The sequence below is a fragment of the Dipodomys merriami genome, unplaced genomic scaffold, assembly GCF_024711535.1.
Source record: "Dipodomys merriami isolate MVZ:Mamm:240054 unplaced genomic scaffold, mDipMer1.0.p SCAF_23, whole genome shotgun sequence".
Classification (NCBI taxonomy): Eukaryota; Metazoa; Chordata; class Mammalia; order Rodentia; family Heteromyidae; genus Dipodomys; species Dipodomys merriami.
Window position 1 is genome coordinate 7,392,313 of NW_027203715.1, and position 18,987 is coordinate 7,411,299.

Below are 18,987 nucleotides of genomic sequence, written 5' to 3' on the forward strand. Positions count from 1 at the left end.
GATCCTCACATCTCAGGCTCCTGAGTAATTAGGATTACAAGCTTGAGCCACAGATGTCTGGCCATTATCTCTCATTGGTTCTCAGAATGACATTTTTCTTTTTTTGCTGCAAAAACTGGCAGTGGCCACTTCATTGGCCCGGATAGAACAGGAGCATCTTCAGAGATTGTGTTTGGGGCCTAAGTGAATGTAAATAATATCTTCCCCACCAGCTAATATGTCCTCATCACTGTGTAAATAATTTCTTTTAGATATATTGTCTTATTATTGTACAAAATAATGGACTCCATTATATTTTCCTATTTTCATACTACTTATTTTCATAATATTCACTTTCATTACACTCTTTTGCCTGTCTCCTCCCATGGTTGCTTCTTGTTTTTACATTTTTCTCTCTCTCTCCTTCCCTCTCTCTTACTCTCGCTTTTTCTCTCCTTCCCTCTCTTTCTCTCTCTTTCTCTGCTTGCCTCTCTGCTAGTATTTGCTTTACACTTTCTACCTGCACTCCCCCTTTTAAGCAAAGCCTCAAGTTCTGGGTTTCTGCTTATTAATTGGAATTAAGAATTTTAGCCAGGCATCGGTGGCCCTCACCTGTAATCCTAGCTAGTCAAGGTGCTGAGATCAGAAGATTGTGCTTCAAAGCCAGCCTGGGCAGGCAAGTGCATGAGACTCTTATTTCTAATTAACCACCAGAAAACCAGAAATGGCTATGTGGCTCAAGTGGTAAGGTGCTTGCCTTGAGCTGAAGAGCTGAGGGATAGTGCCCAGGCCCAGAGGTCAAGCTTCATGTCTTACCAAAAATAAAAGTGTTTCCATAGAATTTTCTTTCAAACCATGATAATAAATTACATTTGTTCATGTAGATAATATAGGAATTTAGTATTGTTGGGTTATTAACAACTACTTAAATTATTTTTGAAAAATCATAATGAACTATGCTTTATGAATCTCATCTTATTCTGAAATATTACAAAAACAGTAGAGTTCTTCTATAGGGTCCCAATGTAATAGGAAGCCCTGTTCTATATCAGAAGTATCTATCAACCATTTCTTTCTCCTGTATCTTATTTTACATCTATTCAATTATTATTTTTATTTGTCAATTATCTTTCAGTAGTTGTACAAAGGAGTTGCCATATAACAAAAGCAGTTTATGAATACAGTGCATATTGATTTGTGCCACACCTACAATAATCACACCCCCCTCTGACCCACCATTCCCTTATATTTCTTAGTTTTGCAGTATAGGCAATGAATTCCTTTTTAGCAAATTTAGTTTTTATTTATTTATTTATTTATTTATTTATTTATTTATTTATTTATTTATTTATTTATTTATTTATTTATTTATTGTCAGGCATGGGGTTTGAACTGTGGGATTGGGCATTATCCCTCAGCTGTTGCACTCAAGATGAGCACTCTACCACTTGAGCCAGAGCGCCACTTCCTGTTTTTTAGTGGTTTATTGGAGATAAGGGTGACATGGAGTTTCCTGCCCGGGCTGGCTTTGAACTGAGGCCCTCAGATCTCAGCTTCCTGTGTAGCTAAGATTACAGGCCTGAGTGGCCTGTGCCCAGCTGATTATAGTTATTTTAAAGAGGTTGTGTAGAGGGATTTCATTTGCATAAGTCAGATGAGAACATTTCCTTTCATACAACATCTTCTGTTCCCTCACTTTCTCCCAATGAGCTTGACTACATTCTGCCCCTTCCTCCCTTCATTCCTCTACCCTTTTCCCACCCTCTTTTTGATGTACCCCAATTTCTTGCATTAATATTCTCAGGCTTTGTCCTAGTCTTTCTAAAGATTATACTACTTGGGCCACATTGGCAGCAGCGATGGTGGAGCAGGAAGGCTCTCACAATGAAGCCCACAATCACATGCAAGTTAAGCTGCATGGAGAAAGGCGGCCAGTATGGGGCACACCAAATGTACTGGACCATCTTCTTCAGGTACATGTCCCAGAGCAAGCCCTCTGAGGCCCAAGAGCTCATGTGCTCAGGAGCATACTGCTGTTCTTCCCTCATGGCCAGCAAAACAGCACAGCAGAGCTGTCCATGCTGGTGTTGGAGTCCCTGAAATGGATGGAGATGGCAGAAATGGATGGAGTGTCTGGCTAGGGTGTTCAGTTGATGGACCCCTTCTCCAGAGCCCTGAAGTGTTCCAGTTGGGGTTCCTGGAAATGGGGCCATCCTTAGCTCCTTCCATTTTGGGCCCTGACCCTGTGGAAAGAGCCGAACTACTGGGAATCTTGATACTACTTTCTACACTCCACAGACGGTGAGGGCTGCGCCAACATGCTGGTGGAGGACTCCACGGCCCACAGGTTCCATGGCAAGTGGACATACTTGTGGCTCAGGCAGTGCTGCAGTTTCTCTATTGGAAAACAAAACCAGGTCTGTGGTCTTCATCATGTATGCACAGAAGCAACATCCATCAAGCACGGGCCGCCCTCCATCCAATCCCTGCTCCACTTCATCTGATTTCTGCTGCTGGCCTTGGATGGCAGCAAGCTAACCACGTTCATGGTGCTGTGAGAGCAGTTCCAGCCCTCCCTGTGCAGGTACCCAATACATGACAAGTAGCTCGACAGGACAGAACAGGACAGGAGAGTTGTCCCTCAGGGTACATCCCAAGCTTTTGTCTTCCTATGGAGGCAGTTGGCCACGTCCTGGCCTCCCTTAGTTACTCTATCACCTACAATTTTCCTTAGCTATGCTCTATGTATTAAAAACTTCCTTAAAGACAAGTTATACTGTTCATGGAGTTCATACTCACAGCTCTAAATACTGAGATGCCTAAAATATATCATTCTGCTTTGAGTAAATTCCCTCCAAAACGTTTTCCAATTCAGAAGTTTATCTTTAATGGATTTTATAAAACCTTTCAAATGTTATACAAAAAAATAAGGACTAAGTAAATGAACGATCAAGTACTTAATGATTAGAAGACTCAATGTCCTGAAACAATTCTCCTTAACTGCTCAGTACATAGAGTATAATTCCAGACAAAATTCAGCCAGATATTTTTTACGAGAAACTTTTAAGAGGGCACATAGTATTTCCTCACTTTCTAAGGAAATATTTTTGTAGAATCAAAATGATCTCTTCAAAGTTTTAGGAAAAGTCAATAATAAATTCATCAGTACCTAGAGTTTTATAGATTGCAATGCATTTAAATGTAAATTGAGAAAATTTGTGTAGATTCCATTTTTTTTCGTTCTTCCTTAAGTAGGTTTGATAGGTTTCATCTTTGAATAAATCATCTGAAGTTGTTTATTACTGTACTTTTAAATTTTATAACGGTAGGATTTCTGATAAAGTACTCATTTGTTTTGGTTATTGGCAACTGGTTTCTTCTCTGTTTTGTTATTTTGTATTTTGATCCGTCTTTTAAAATATATATCCATTTATTGATCTATTCAGACACAGCTTCTATTTTCATTGATTTTCTCTGCTGTGTTCAAAAGCAGGATTTTTTTGCCACTTAACGAAATGATTCTTAAATAGAAAAGCAAAAGAAGAATAGAATAGAAAAATAAGAGTATCAGTTCAAGCTTGTAATCCTATCTACTCAGTAGGCAAAGAGCTGAGGATTTTGTTTCAAAGCCAGCCAGGGGAGGAAAACCTGTGAGACTCCTATCTCCAACTAAACACCAAAAATGCTGAAAATGGAGTTTGTGGCTCAAGTAGCAGAGCACTGAGCTAGAATTACATATGTGAATCCCCAGTGTCCTGGTAAGTTGTGTTTTTTTTTTGAGGAGTGTAAATGTGTACAATTTTTAAGTCCTTAACCTAGCCCATTGCAAGTAGTATGAAGTTACACATGGTCTGATCTGCTGTCCATATGGTAATCACTGAGATTTAAAATTCTGTCTTCCTGAACATTTTCCAATTTTCTTCTTTGACCATACATTTAGGTATCAGGGGTTTCCTATGGTCAATTTTCATTTAAGGAAAAAATCATTTCAGATTTCATTTAAAGTTTGAGACTGAGACTTGTACTTGGTGTTTGATGTTGTTGCTCTTTAGCTAGTACTTTACCAACTAAGCTATGATTTTAATCCATAATTTCAGGTTATTCAAAATGCTAGGAAAGGTAATAGTGATAATGCTATTAAGTCTTTCGCCCATCTAGATACCCACATTTGGTTTGTTTGGGTTCCTAGTTTATCAGTATATTTATATGTCATAACTTTTGTTTTTGTTTTTGTGCTATTCCTGGAGCTTGAAATCAGAAACTTGCCCTCTCCTTGAAACTGGACATTGTTAGCACACACTGGTAATTCTATCTACTCAGAGAACTGAGATCCAGGTTTAAATCCAGCCCAAGAAGGAAAGACCATGAGTTTCTTATCTCTAAATAATCCCCCAAATAAATTTGGAAAGGAATCTGTGGTTCAAGAGTAAAACACCGCCCTTGAGGGAAAATGCATAAGTGAGAAGGTAAGGTCTTGAGTTTAAACTCCAATATCAGCACTCAAAAATGTTGCTTTCCTTGAGCTTTATATTAAATTGCTCAGAAAATAATCAGCATTATAGTAATGTTTAACATTACTATTACAATAATCAGTTATATTTATTGATGTTATTCCTTTATTTTCCTAAAGTTTACTGACACATTAATATCCAGTAATAGAAAGACAGGATTACTCTTTCACAAGTATTTATGGTAGTTGAATATATGGAACAGAGGTGCATACCAGGAGTTTGGACTGAAGAGAGATATTTGCAAGCTCTTCACATAAATAAATGATAGTTGAAGACCCTGTGGGCATGTATGAAATAAGCTAAAGAAACCAGCAAGGAAAGATAAGGCATGATTCTGGAAAGCAAACAATTTTGGAAGAATAGAAAACAAGAAAAGTATGTAGCTTTTGGTAAGAACTTTCTAACTCACCTACACAGTGAGCACATTTGATTCCTCATTTCTAGTAAAAGCCATTTTATTTTCATTAACAATGATCTATTTGTTCCATTATATAAATTTAACATATTATATATTTCCTAGTAGATTAATATTTATACTTTTTTTCCTTTATAGAAGAAGTCCTACATTGTAGACAAGGCTTACCTCAAATCCTTATTCTCTTGTGTCAGGTTCCTGAGTTTTGGCTGGAATTACCATGTGGTAGCATAGTACTATATTCACTTATATTATTTACATTATGTACACTTGAAAATTAGTATGAACAACTTTAAGCCATAGTATCTTCATGAATTTGAATAAATTTCTTTCAGAAAAATGTTATAAGTAGAGTTACTGAGTACAGTCAAGTATGGTACACATACCTGTAATCCCAGTACCCAAGGGTATTGTAAGTTTAATAGCACCCTGAGCTTCACAGCAAGTCCTTGTCATCATCATCATCATCAACAACAACAACTGGTGGGCTTGGAAGAGAAAAAGTATTAAGTGACGTGATAGGAATATACAAAATTGTGTGTGTGTGTGTGTGTGTGTGTGTGTGTGTGTGTGTGTGTGTGTGTGTGTGTGTGTGTGTGTGTGTGTGTTGGCCCTAGGGCTTGAACTCAGGGCCTGGTCAATGTCCTGAGATTTATGCTCAAGTCTAGCACTCTACCATTTGAACCAAAGCTCCACCTCCAACCTTTTTAAAGGTCATTGGAGATGAGTCTCATCCAGTTTCCGGTCCAGGCTGACAAAGAACCTAGATCCTGAGGCCTCAACCTCTTTTATAAGTAGGATTATAGGCGTGAGCTTGTAGTAGGTGTTGTATTACTGTTAAGTAATATGGTAAACATCACGCCAGTTTTTACTCGCCCCAGCAGTGTTTGAGTGTTGCACACACACTTAAAACACAACCCACACCATGTTTGATGACATCCAGGTCTCATAATCCTGTGAGATAACTATTGTTACCTATGAAGAATTTGAGGTCCAGAGACTTTAGTTAACTTTGAATCCACAGCTTGTATAGAGTGGAGCTTGTATGCAAGCTCAAATAGGTTTGTATATTTCAGAAAACATGGTATCAACATGTGTTCTAGGCAACATGTGTTCTAGCAAGTACTGCTCTTTACAGGTACTATTAAATTCCTCTTGTATGTATGACTCATTCCTCACCCTTTAAATATTTGCACCCCATCTCATAAGCTAGGGAAAGTACAAGTGATGAGAAGAGCCATTTTTGAAAGAGAAATTGATAATGGGGTTTGAAATTGGTATTGGATATTAATCTGATCTTCTTCCATTTCAGATTTGCCTCCAGCACTATATTTCTGTTTTTTTAAATTTTATATTATGATAAAGGTAATTTACACATAGATTATAGTCATATAAGTCAGGTATGAGTATATTTCTTTTTGGAAATGTCACTCCTTACCTTGCTCTCTTAGATTTTCTCTCATTGGTTTGGTTTTTATTAACATCATCATCTTCTTCTTCTTCTTCTTCTTCTTCTTCTTCTTCTTCTTCTTCTTCTTCTTCTTCTTCTTCTTCTTCTTCTTCTTCTTCTTCTTCTTCTTCTTCTTCTTCTTCTTCTTCTCCTCCTCCTCCTCCTCCTCCTCCTCCTCCTCCTCCTCCTCCTCCTCCTCCTCCTCCTCCTCCTCCTCCTCCTCCTCCTCCTCCTCCTCTTCTTCTTCTTCTTCTTCTTCTTCTTCTTCTTCTTCTTCTTCTTCTTCTTCTTCTTCTTCTTCTTCTTCTTCTTCTTCTTCTTCTTCTTCTTCTTCTTCTTCTCCTTCTTCTTCTTCTCCTTCTTCTTCTTCTTCTTTTTCTTTTCCTCCTCCTCTTCCTCCTCCTCCTCCTTTCCTCCTCCTCCTCCTCCTCCTCCTCCTCCTCCTCCTCCTCCTCCTCCTCCTCCTCCTCCTCCTCCTCCTCCTCCTCCTCCTCCTCCTCCTCCTCCTCCTCATTATTATTACTGTAATGTAGAAGGTTTGTTACATACGTTTGGCAATGACTACCTATTTTTGTCTTTGTTTTTGTTATAGTCATGAGGCTTGAACCCATGGCCTGGGCAGTGTTCCTGAGCCCTTTTGCTGAAGAATGGCATTGATATTGAGCCAAAGCTCTACTTCAATGAGTATATTTCTATTTGCACAATGTCACCCTTTCCCTGTGTCTCCTCCAGTTTTCCCCTCCTTCCCCACCAACAAGTTTCATAGTGCACTTTCAACATAGTCTCAACTGAGTGCCACTGCTGCATTTGTTCATCCTTTGTCCCTCCATTGCTATGCCCCCTTTACATTCCCAAAGAGAGATAAATGAAAAAATGACAAAAATGAAAGAAAATAAAGAAAAAAATATTATCTTTCTTCTGGTCCTTGGTCACTGGTTATTTTTGAAATAGGTTGTGTGTGTGTGTGTGTGTGTGTGTGTGTGTCTGTGTGTGTGTGTGTGTGTGTGTGTGTGTGTGTGTGTGTGTGTGTGTGTGTGTATAGTGGGGCTTGAACTCAGGGAGCTGACCTTTAGCTATTTTACTTATAGCTAACTCTCTACAACTTGAACCAAACATCCATTTCTGGATTTGAACAGTTAATTGGAGATAAAAGTTTCACAGATTTAACTGCCTGCGGTAGCTTCAATCCACTTTCCACAGTTCTCATCTTTCTTAATAGCCACAGTTAAAGCTAGATGTGAACCACTGGTGATGTTTGGCCTACCTTATTTTTATTAAGTAGTTGAAATGTAAAATAAAGTTGCAGCAGTATTACAAAAGAATCAATTTAACTTACACAGCTTCTTTAAGTTTTAATAATTTGTCACATATGATATATACAGAACAACAGTTTTTGTAAATGCCCCTGAAATTTGGTTTTCATCTGGGATTTTTCCTCATCATGAACATGTCCAGAGGGCATTAATTATCTTTTCTTGGCTTTCATTATGAAATGGTGCAAGGTAATGCGTCATGATAAATTTGTGTGCCGTACCCTGATGATATATTCACATTCTTAGTCAGAAGGCATTAGTGCCTTTTACAAATCACCTAGATCTGACAAAACCCTATCTCAGGTCTTGTTACCACATTCCTCTATGTCGTTCTCTTAGAGAGCAATTCTGAGTCTCCAGTGATCATGACAGAGCTGTCCTGGACCCTCTCAGGACCCACCAAGAACACCACTCATGTGTGTCACCTAAAGAGTGATGGAAGACTGGTGTCTGCTTCCTATGATAGAAAACAACACAGGATCTGTTACGTCCTTAAATTGTCCTCAGTCCTGAGGATTCCTCAATGAGCATTGAAACTTAAGAATTAAGGAGACATTAAACTTTCTCTTCCTTCTGCCAGATTCTGCTGCTGTCATCTTCTGTGGAAAGAAATAATCTGAGCTCTAGAAGCCATTTTGCTTATTCTAGGCCCTTAGAGTAAGTCTGGCTTTTATACTTAGACATTAAGATATGTAGTGATAAATATAGCAAACAACATTTTTCCTATTCTATTTATTACTCAAATAGGAGTTTGAGAAAGTGCCTTCTAATTAAGTGCTTCATACTAATAAGAGTTATTGGTAGAATTTGAAAACATATTTGAGTAAGTTCCTCAGTGAGCTGTGCAAAAGAAACCACAGAAAGTGTGCTGGGTCCTCCAGCATAACCTCTTGACCAGGAAGGAGCACCTCCCTGCTAGGCCTCCAAATTGAAAAAAGAATACTGCTTATATCTCAGATTACATGCCAAAGCTAGATACCAAAGAAAGATAAGGATAAGTGATTAGTTTGACTTTGGAACAATGCAGATGGCAAAGAGAGTTCTAAGTGAACAGAAACAAAAAGAAATTTTCTTTTGTTCATATAGTACAATAAAAAGAGCTTTTCTTATTATCACTAAATTGTGGTTATTTGTACTTAGTACTAGCTTCTTGAAACTCCTAAAACACTCTTTCACATGAACTCAGAAGTTCCAATGGTATCAGCTTGACATTTGATGGGAAAAATTCATTTTTACACTAAAAATATTTTATTGTAAAGATGCTGTACAGAGGGGTTATATTTACACGAATAAGTTACATTTCTCATTGAAAATTGTTTCCCACTCTATTGTTTTTCTCTGTCTATCCCTTCCCTCCACTCCTTCCTCCCCCCATGTCCCCCATGTTGTTGTAAAGATCATTCCCGCTTTAATGTAACCTATTATTGTTGCACTGGGTCATCTTTCAGCATTTTGTTATTTCCCTTCCCTTTCCTCAAATACATGCATATATAGGATGGAGGGTACCAGAATCAAAGACAAGAATTACCAGGGATAAAACTAATTTGAAAAGAAAAATGAAATAAAGTAAAAAGAAAGAACTAGTTACAGTACATTGGCTATATCAAGGTTGACAACTAAACAAAATAAGACCTGCTGTTTCAATATCTTCGTGTTCATTTCAATTAGCATCATTTTGTATGATCACACATATGTTTATAGTACTTCAGCTATTATAATCCTCTGTCAGGACTAACAGGATAATACTAATTGCAAATAAGGGAAATCATAGAGCCTATGTTTCTTTGAGCCTGGCTTACTTCACTTAATATGATTTTTTCCAAGTCTATCAATTTTCTTATGAAAGAGACAATATCATTCTTTCGTACAGAAGCATAAAATTGTGTAAATATACCACATTTTCTTGATCCATTCATCTATTGTGAGGCAACTGGGTTGGTTCCATATCTTATCTATGGTAAACAATGCTGCAATGAACATAGTTGTGCTGGTAGCTTATTGTGCTCTATTTTGAAATCATTTGGGTGATGGCCAAGAAGTGGGATAGTTGGATCTTACGGGAGTTCTATGTTTAGTCTTTTTAGGAACCTCCATACTGCCTTCCATTTCCACCAACAGTGTAGTAGTGTTCATATTTAACCACATCCTGGTCAACATCTGCTATTATTTGTTCTCTTGAAAATGGCTATTCTAACTGGGGTGAGGTGGAATCAATGTGGTTTTGATTTGCATTTCTTTTATGACCAATGATGCTGAGCATCTCCCTTCTCCTTTCTAGAGGCTACACAATTACAGATTTCTAGTGTCTCACCAGAGGCATAGAAACTTGTAATGCTGTGTGTGATTTTAGTTTTACATTCACTTCCTTGGAGCTTACACTGACTCCTATAACTTACAATAAAGGTTTATACTATTTCACTTACTGAAAAATAAGTAATTTTCAAAAACGTAGAAAAAAATCTCTTGGTCAGGGGTTCCAGATTTTTATTGGGAAATTTTTATTTCGTTGCTTGTTTGTTATATCACTTAAGCACACGTTGAATTTTTGGTTTTCCAACCAAATCTTCAACAACCAAAAGCTATGTTGCCTTATTGGATTTCACTTCATAAGTTAGCAAAAAATTGACATATTTTTGGTTTGGTCTTTCAGGGATTTTTGGCTTATGGAGTGTTAGTGGGCCAGTACACAGGCTTGGACTGAGGGTCTGGAAATCTTGCTTAGATTATTTTACTCAATGCTGTCACTGTGCCACTTGAACCACATCTCCACTTCTTGCTTCTTAATTGAAGATAAGAATCTTGAGGAGTTATTTGCTTAGGTTGGCATCAAACTGTGATCCTCATATCCCACCCTCCTGAGCAGCTAAGATTAGAAGAATGAGCCAGACCCTGGATATATTGTGCTCCGTATGTAACCTAATCAAGGGCACAGAATTCTGAAGCATATGTGTATGGTTATATATTTCAAAATTAGATGGCAAAATATAGATGTGTGTGTGTGTGTGTGTGTGTGTGTGTGTGTGTGTGTGTGTGTGTGTGTGATAAATGTGCAGAGGGATATGAGGATGAATCTGATTTTGAGGAAGATTTCACCTAGAGCTTTTCACAGATTGGGCTATGCTGTACAGAATGCTTGAGACTAAAAATGAGGTAAATGCTGTCATCATCCCATTCTCCTACATCCCTTGCTAATATATTTATAACCTGTGATGTTGTCATGGTTACTTTTTGTGTATGAGAGCCAGTACTGGGGCTTGAATTCAGGGCCTGTATGTCCCTTAGCTTTGTATGCAATGCTAGCACTCTGGCATTTGAAGCACAGCTCATCTTTTTGCCTTTACTGATAAATTGAAGGTAAGAGTCTTTTATTCTCATGTTGGCTTTGAACTCAGTTCCTCATATCTCAGGGTTCTGGGCAGCTAGTTTTACAGGCCTGAGTTCCAGTGCCTAGCATTTCATTACTACTTTTACAAGTTGCATGCTCACACACATACTTTGCATTACAAAATCTCACTGCTCAGGATATGTGACAAGAAGTGAGGAAAGATGGTTGAGTGGATAAGTTACCAAATGGGCTTCTACCCCCATTAACATCATTCTGGTCGTTAACTTACCCTTCAGTCAGTGAGAACATATTTCCCTTTTCATTCTGAATTTTTCAAAAGGAAATCAGTGAAATGTTTTTGTTATATCTTTCAAAGATTATCTCCCAAACAGAAGATATTATTTGAATGTATTTGATAATATTTCAGATTGGGTTGGTCTTGTGTGCCGGAATGTGGGCAGAGACCGTCCAGCCAGCTGGGCATCAGGCACAGAGCTGATGCTTCCTGTCTGCTGGTTGCAGAGAGGAAGGTTTTCTTCCTGGCCAAGCTTTCAATTGATATCCTTTCATCTTTGACTTCTAATTACCTAGCATAACAAGCATGAACCATCACCAATAGGCTCATTTTAGAAGTATTAGTAGCTTTTCATTCATTGCTTTTTTCCAGGAAGTTTGATCTGGGCATCCTGGTTGTACCTCATAAGGTTATTTTTATGATACACGTTGCCTCTGCCATTTCTGAAATTCATTTCCTCAGTATTAGATAAATGAATTTGTTCTAAAGCCAATAGTATTTTCCTTCCAAGATGCTAGGTACCTTATTTAAATCTCTTATCCTTTGGCAAAGCAATCAGGATGTTTGTGTAAAACCCTAATTCTTGAAAGAATTATAGTTATAAGGTATCATGTGCAAACTTTCATATAGTATCTTTTTTTAATGTTTTTATTATAAAAATACTGTACAGAGGGGTTACATTTACATGAGCAAAATAATGAGTATATTTCCTATCAAGCATTGTTACCTCTTCCTTTGTTTTTCCCCTACCATCCCTTCCCTCCCACCTCCAGAAGTACACTCCCTCCTCTCTCCTTCCTTCCTGCCTAAATTGTAAAGTAAGTTTTTCAACATAGTGTCTTGTACATCTCATTGTTACAGGGGGTCAAGCTGTATCCATTGTTAAGCATTTGGATTTTTCCCCTCTCCTCCCAAAGCTAGAGAAATATATATAGAAGTTGCTGGCACCGACATCAAATGCAGTGAAAACAGGGATTATATTGTGGCGGAACAACATATAAAGAAACAAAAATTCACATAACTAATGTAACAAGATTGGGTGGAAAAATGATGATGGTAGAATTAATTTGATAACTCTTCTATAGTTTTTAATAGTTAAGGCTTTTTAACTCAAAGGAGGATTAAAACACACAGAATAGATGAATATAGTTACTACTCATTTGATGTGTGTGGATAGATTATCAGAATTGTGATGATTAATAAAAATATATGTTCAAATTTCCAGTGGCAGTAAATGGTGCCGGCAAAATTGGTTAACTACATGTAGAAAACTTAAGCTAGACCCTTATATATCACCCTGCACCAGAATCAACTCCAAATGGATCAAAGACCTTGAACTCAAAGCAAACACTCTGAAAACATTAGAGGATGGAATAGGAGAAACCCTAGGTCTCCTTGGCTCAGGCCGAAATTTTCTGAATAGAGACCAGAAACACAACAAATGAAAGAAAGGTTGGACAAATGGGATTGCATAAAGTTGCAGAGCTTCTGCAGGGCAAATGACATAGCTAGCAAGATCAATAGAAAACCCAAGGATTGGGAGAAGATCTTTACTAGCCATACAACGGACAAGGGTCTCATATCTAAAATATACTTGGAACTCAAAAAATTAAACCACCCAACAACAAATCCTCAAAGAAACAACTGCCCAATAAATAAGTGGGCGAAAGACTTAAAGAGAAACTTCTCTGAAGAAGAAAGAAGGATGGCCAATAGACACATGAAGAAATGTTCAACATCCCTAGCCATAAAAGAAATGCAAATCAAAACAACATTGAGATATCACCTCACTCCAGTTAGAACAGCAAAAATCAAGTACTCTAACAACAACAGATGCTGGAGGGGATGTGGACAGAAAGGAACCTTACTTCATTGTTGGTGGGAATGTAAACTTGTTCAACTACTTTGGAAAACAGTATGGAGGTTCCTCAAAAGACTTCACATAGATCTCCCCTATGATCCAGCAATCCCACTTTTGGGCATTTACCCAAATGTTTACAAACAAGACCACACTAAAGCTACCAGCACAACTATGTTTATTTCAGCATTATTTACCATAGCTAAGATATGGAACCAACCCAGATGGCCCTCAGTGGATGAATGGATCAAGAAAATGTGGTATATATACACAATGGAATTCTATGCCTCCATCAGAAAGAATGACATTGCCCCATTTGTTAGGAAATGGAAAAACTTGGAAAAAATTATATTAAGTGAAGTAAGCCAGGCACAAAGAAACATAGGCCCCATGGTTTCCCTTATTTGTAATATCTAGTATATGTATGAGTCAAGCGGAAAAGGTCAGATAATGTGATGTCAGGAAAATGAACCCTTAGATGTGTATTTTAATGTTTTTTTCTTCCATGCATGTGTTTCTAACGCATTTATAAGATTATCTCTTTGTTGCTTTGTATGTCCCTCCCCCACAGTATAACCCCTGCTTTCACTGTATTTGATGTCAGTATAACTTGTGGAGGAGATGGGGAAAAACCAGTTATTTAAGGATACAGGTGGACCTGTTGCAACAATGAGAAGTACAAGTTGTCATGTCCAAAACGAGCTTTACAACGTCGGTGCGGGGGGGGGGGGGAGGGAGGGGAGGAAGGAGAAGGATTGGGATGGGGGGAGGAGGGAGGCTGTGAAGGGATGTGAAGGGTAAACAAAGGAAGAGGCTGCAATGCTTGGTAAGAAATGTACGCAATATCCTGCCCATGTACTTGTAACTCCTCTGTACACTATGTTCACAAATAAAATTAAATTAAATTAAAAAAAATTTCCAGTGGCAGACTGGTATGCTAAATGGGAGCAGACATTGGTGATGCCAGGGGTTTGAAAGCGGATAATGAAGCAGAATATCAGAGGAGAGCATTTGCTAAGGATATAATTTCCAAAGGTCATACCAAATATATGGAACTAGAATGCTAAGTGATGATCTACTGAGCACTAAATTTTATTTGTTTGATTCTTTGTTTTATGTAGTCCAGGGATTAGAACCTTGGGCTTGGGTACTGTTCCTTAGTTTTTGTTTCTCAAGGCTAGTGCTCTACCGGTTGTTTCACATGATATTTTGGTGGTTAATTGGAGAACAGTCTTTCCAAATTAACTCTTTGGGCTTGCTTCAAACATGATCTTCAGGTATCAGCCTCCTGAGTAGCAAGCATTCCAGTTGTGAGCCACCAGAGCCCGGCTAGAGTCACATTTTAAAAGTATTCTCTCGGTGAATCATATGTGTCTAGCTCCTATTTGAGCACTTTGGTTCCAGGGTCATGTCAGATTTAGAATAACATGAGAATTTTTCATTTTGTAACCCGCAGCATCCAATATCTATCTAATTTATTCTTATCTTCATTTCTGATCTTTTTTTCTTCATTGTACCTTTCCATTCTTACTTCACAAGCAAGCATGTCAGTGCTGTTTTCCTTTTCTGACGCAAGTCACGTCCATTCCCATTAATTGGGGATGTACTTACTGTTCTTACTGCCTGCAGTACCTGCTTCTAGATAATTGCATGGATGATGGCTTTCAAGCTAACTATCTCCTTCTCAGGGATGTCTCCTCGCATCCCCACTTTGAAGTTGTTGCCACAAAACGACCAATGTCATGTCTCTAATTTATAGAAATTATCATTATGACTTCTGGTTTTCTTTTCAGCAAGAAATTGCTAAGGAGAGATCCACGTTCACTTCTTTTTCGCCAACATCTGTAATAATGCCTGGTCCTTAGTGCTCAGGAACCTTACTTGGAGATCAGCCTTCTCCAGCTCAATTTATGCTAGTTTCTGGTCAAGCCAGCTCTTCAAGCTGAAGTCTGTTGGCTAGCATTCTTTGTGCCTTTCTGTGTCGCTGAGTCCACTTCAGGGCAAGATCAGTGCCTGACACCTATTTCCTGCTATGGAAAGATGGCTGTGGCATCATAGAAGTTATGGCTATTGTTTTGTGAAGCTGTGTGAGGACACACATCCCCACAGAAATTCACCAAGCCAAGTGTGTCCCATGCCCAGAAGTGCATTCTACAACTCAGCAACCAAATTATCACCCACTCCCTGATGAACTCTATATTTCCATTTCCTTAAAAAGAAAGAAAAATTCAAAATATGCCTTTGATGATTTGTCATTGAATTACTGAAGCAGAGTATACAATTTTGTGTATTTGTAAGTCTTTCTCCAACTCTCTTGAACCATTGACATATTTCTATGTGTTTGAAGCTTGGAAGGTAAAATGAGGTTTAATTCAGCATAGTCAGAAACACTTTTGGAGGGAATGCAAACTTTCAATATGATGTTCTACAGATGTCCATCTTGGCACAGGAACTGAGTATACTGTCATAAGATAAGAGGCTTGTTCTGATTTCTACTGACTTTCCTCTGGGTGCAGGGAGTGTGATCCCACTGCATGTGTGTCTCTTTGTTACACTGGAGGGCCCAGGACTCCTCTCAAAATCTAATGCGATGGGGGTAAGAGAGACTAAACCTCAGAACCCAGCTTCCCACATCACTAGGATTACAGACCTGAGACTCCTATACTCAACTCATAGCTGCTTTTTTATACATAGTGTACTAAGTTTCATTCTATTCACTTCATAGACAGATATGAAAATATGTGTATATATTTATTCATCTATTTATAATCAGTATTATATCTAGAATCAAAAAATATATTCATATAATTATAATCAAAGTTATATTACCACTTTCCCCAATAATGATTTACACTAGATTTGTGAAAAATATACTCAAGACTGAAAGTGATAAATGCCTTTGTAGTATGAAAAATCATATTCATTCTTATACATCATATAATATACTATAAAATATAAAGAATATAACAAATATTTGCATATAACTGATTTAATAGTGGATTTTTTTCCTTCCTGATTTTGTCTTTGTCCATCTATGTAAGCCTTCTTTCTTCTATTGATGATGGCTTTTACTTTCCAATATAGGTATTTCCTATGTATTTTGTCAAACATTTTCAGCCCTAAGTACATTTTGGATATTATTGGAGCCAAATTTTTCTTCAATATTTCCCAAAGCACAATAAATATGTATACAGACTTGAATTGACTGTTGGAAGAGAGTCCCATATACCATTATAAACATTGTAGCATTTGTCACAATTGACAGAACTGCTTTCTAAGGACATCTGATCTGCTATGTCCTAGAGCTTTTGGAGCCACCTTATCACCTCATTCAGGCATGGCCTGGCTTCCTTGCCACTGCCTGTGCATTTAACAGTCCCCTTTATATCCATAAGTCTCTCTTGTACAGCCCCCTCTTACTCTGTGTTTTCCCACAAACAAAACAAGTGCATGGTGCTTTAGATTGTAGGTGGAAAAAAACCACATTTAGGATTCACGAATTGTATAACATAATATAAACATTGGCATTTTAATAACGTTAGAAAAATAAATAGAATGAACATTTTACAACAATAAGGACAAAAAGAAAAAGAAAAATTTTCCCAGGAAGAGGTGAAGGAATCTCGAAATCTTGATTGGCCTCTAAGTTGCCTTCAGGCAGTAATTCTGCCTCAGAGTCCTCAAAGAGATCTACTTCCTCATAAAAGATAGAATTTTTTCCTGAGTCGTGGGAGGGAGAGATTATAATTTCTCAATTGGATATTGGATCCCCTGCAGCAGGACAGATTATTCTGGATATTCTGTGAGGACAGATTCCCTTTCCTCAACTGAAGCTAGATTTTGGACCTCACTTATTGGTTTTCCTAAACATAGACTGGGTCATTTTCCATTGGCACACATTTATCCTGCACTCCAAAAAGAAAAGGTATGTACATATGACCAAATAAGTGAAATGAACCACAAGATAGGGACATAAGTGGTTTTTTTCTTTCTTTCTCTTGTTTCTAACGTATTTACAATATATCATGTGATTTTTTTGTTCTTTGTATGTTCCTCCCCCATGGTATAACCCCTGTTTTCACTGTATGTAATGTCGATGCCATGCATATTTTATATATGCTTCTCTAATTTGTGGAGGGGAAGGGAAAAAACAAAATGCTTAAATAGAGATACAGGTTGACCCATTGTAATAATGAGATGCACAAGACACTTTGTGGAAAAACGAGCATCAGAATTTAGGAGGGATCAGGGGGAGTGTAGCTGTGGAGGTGGGAGGGAAGGCATGATGGGGGATAAACAAAGGAGGAGGTAATAATGCTTGATAGGAAATGTACTCATCACCTAGATTATGTAACTGTAAACCCTCTGTACATTATTTTTACATTTAAAATGTATTAAAAAAGATCAAAAGACCCAGAAATAAAACCACATACTTACAACCATCTGATGTTTGATAAAGGAGTGAAAGATGTACAGTGGAAAAACATAGCCTTGCCAGTTGCCTGTGGCTCATGCCTTTAATCCTAGCTACTCAGAAAGCTGAGATCTGAGGATCGTTGTTCAAGGCCATCAGGGCCAGGGAAGCCCATGAGACTCTTATCTCCAATAAAGCACAAGAAATTGGGAAGTGGAACTGTGGCTCAAGCACTAGCCTTAAGCTGAATATCTGAGGGACAGCGCTGAGGACCAGAGTTCAAGCCCCAATACCAACACACAAACACACACACACACACACACACACACACACACACACACACACACACACAAATCATAGCCTTTTCAACAATTGGTGTTGGGAAAACTGGGCAGCTATAGTCAGAAAACTAGAAGTGGATCTCTGCTTGCACTAACATCAATTCAAAATGAATTAACTACCATAAAATCAGCCAAACTACTGTAACACAGAATAGGGATGACATTAGAAATTGTAGGTACAGGCATGGACTTCCTGAATAGAGTCCCAGGGGCACAACAGATAGGAGAGAGACCCAACAAATGGGACTACATCAAAGGAAAGAAATTCTGCAAAGACTAGGGACATAGCCACTAAACTAAAAAGACAACCAACAAATTGGGAAAAGATATTTACCTGCAATACATCAGACAAAGGGCTAATATTCAATGTATACATGGATTTCAGGAAACTACCCCTCCCAAACCTAATAAACCAATCACTAAATGGGCAAGGAGGTAAGGAGAGACTTCTCAGAAGAAGAGGTAAATATGGCAAAGAAACATCAGAAAAGGTTCATCATCCCTGGCCATAAAAATGTAAATCAAAGCAATCCTGAGGTACCATCTTACCCAAATATTCTGAATTCTGAAAACAAATGCTGTTGGGAAGTGGATGAAAAGGAATCCTACTGCACTGGTGGTGGGAATGTATACTAATACAACCACTCTGGAAAGCAGTCTGGAAGTTGCTCAAAAATCTAAATACAGGCCTTCTCTAATACCATCCCATACCAGTTCTAGGCATCTAATCTGAGAATCATGAACCATAATATGACAAGGACACTTGCATAACCATGTTCCTTGCTGCTCAATTCACAGTGCCAAGTTATGTACAAAACTCAGATGCCCCACAATAAATAAATGGATCCAATAATTATGCTATCTATATACAATGAAATTTTACAGAAAGAGCCATTAGAAAGAAAAAAATAATGTCATTTGCAGGGAAATGGATGGAACTAGAATAAATCATGTTAAGAAAGTTAAGCCAAGATCATAGAGACAAATGGCACATTTTCTCCCTGATATGTGAAAGTTAGATTTAAAACTCAAGGGGATATGACAAACTGTACATGATTCTAGGCATCATATATAATAAGAACAGAA

At 37.9% G+C, this 18,987-nt stretch overlaps 1 pseudogene; it reads left to right on the forward strand.

Annotated features, from left to right (window-relative positions):
* Positions 1 to 1,896: 1,896 nt before the first annotated feature.
* LOC138835145 (Golgi to ER traffic protein 4 homolog pseudogene) overlaps positions 1,897 to 18,987 on the forward strand; it is a 29,119-nt pseudogene continuing 12,028 nt past the window's right edge.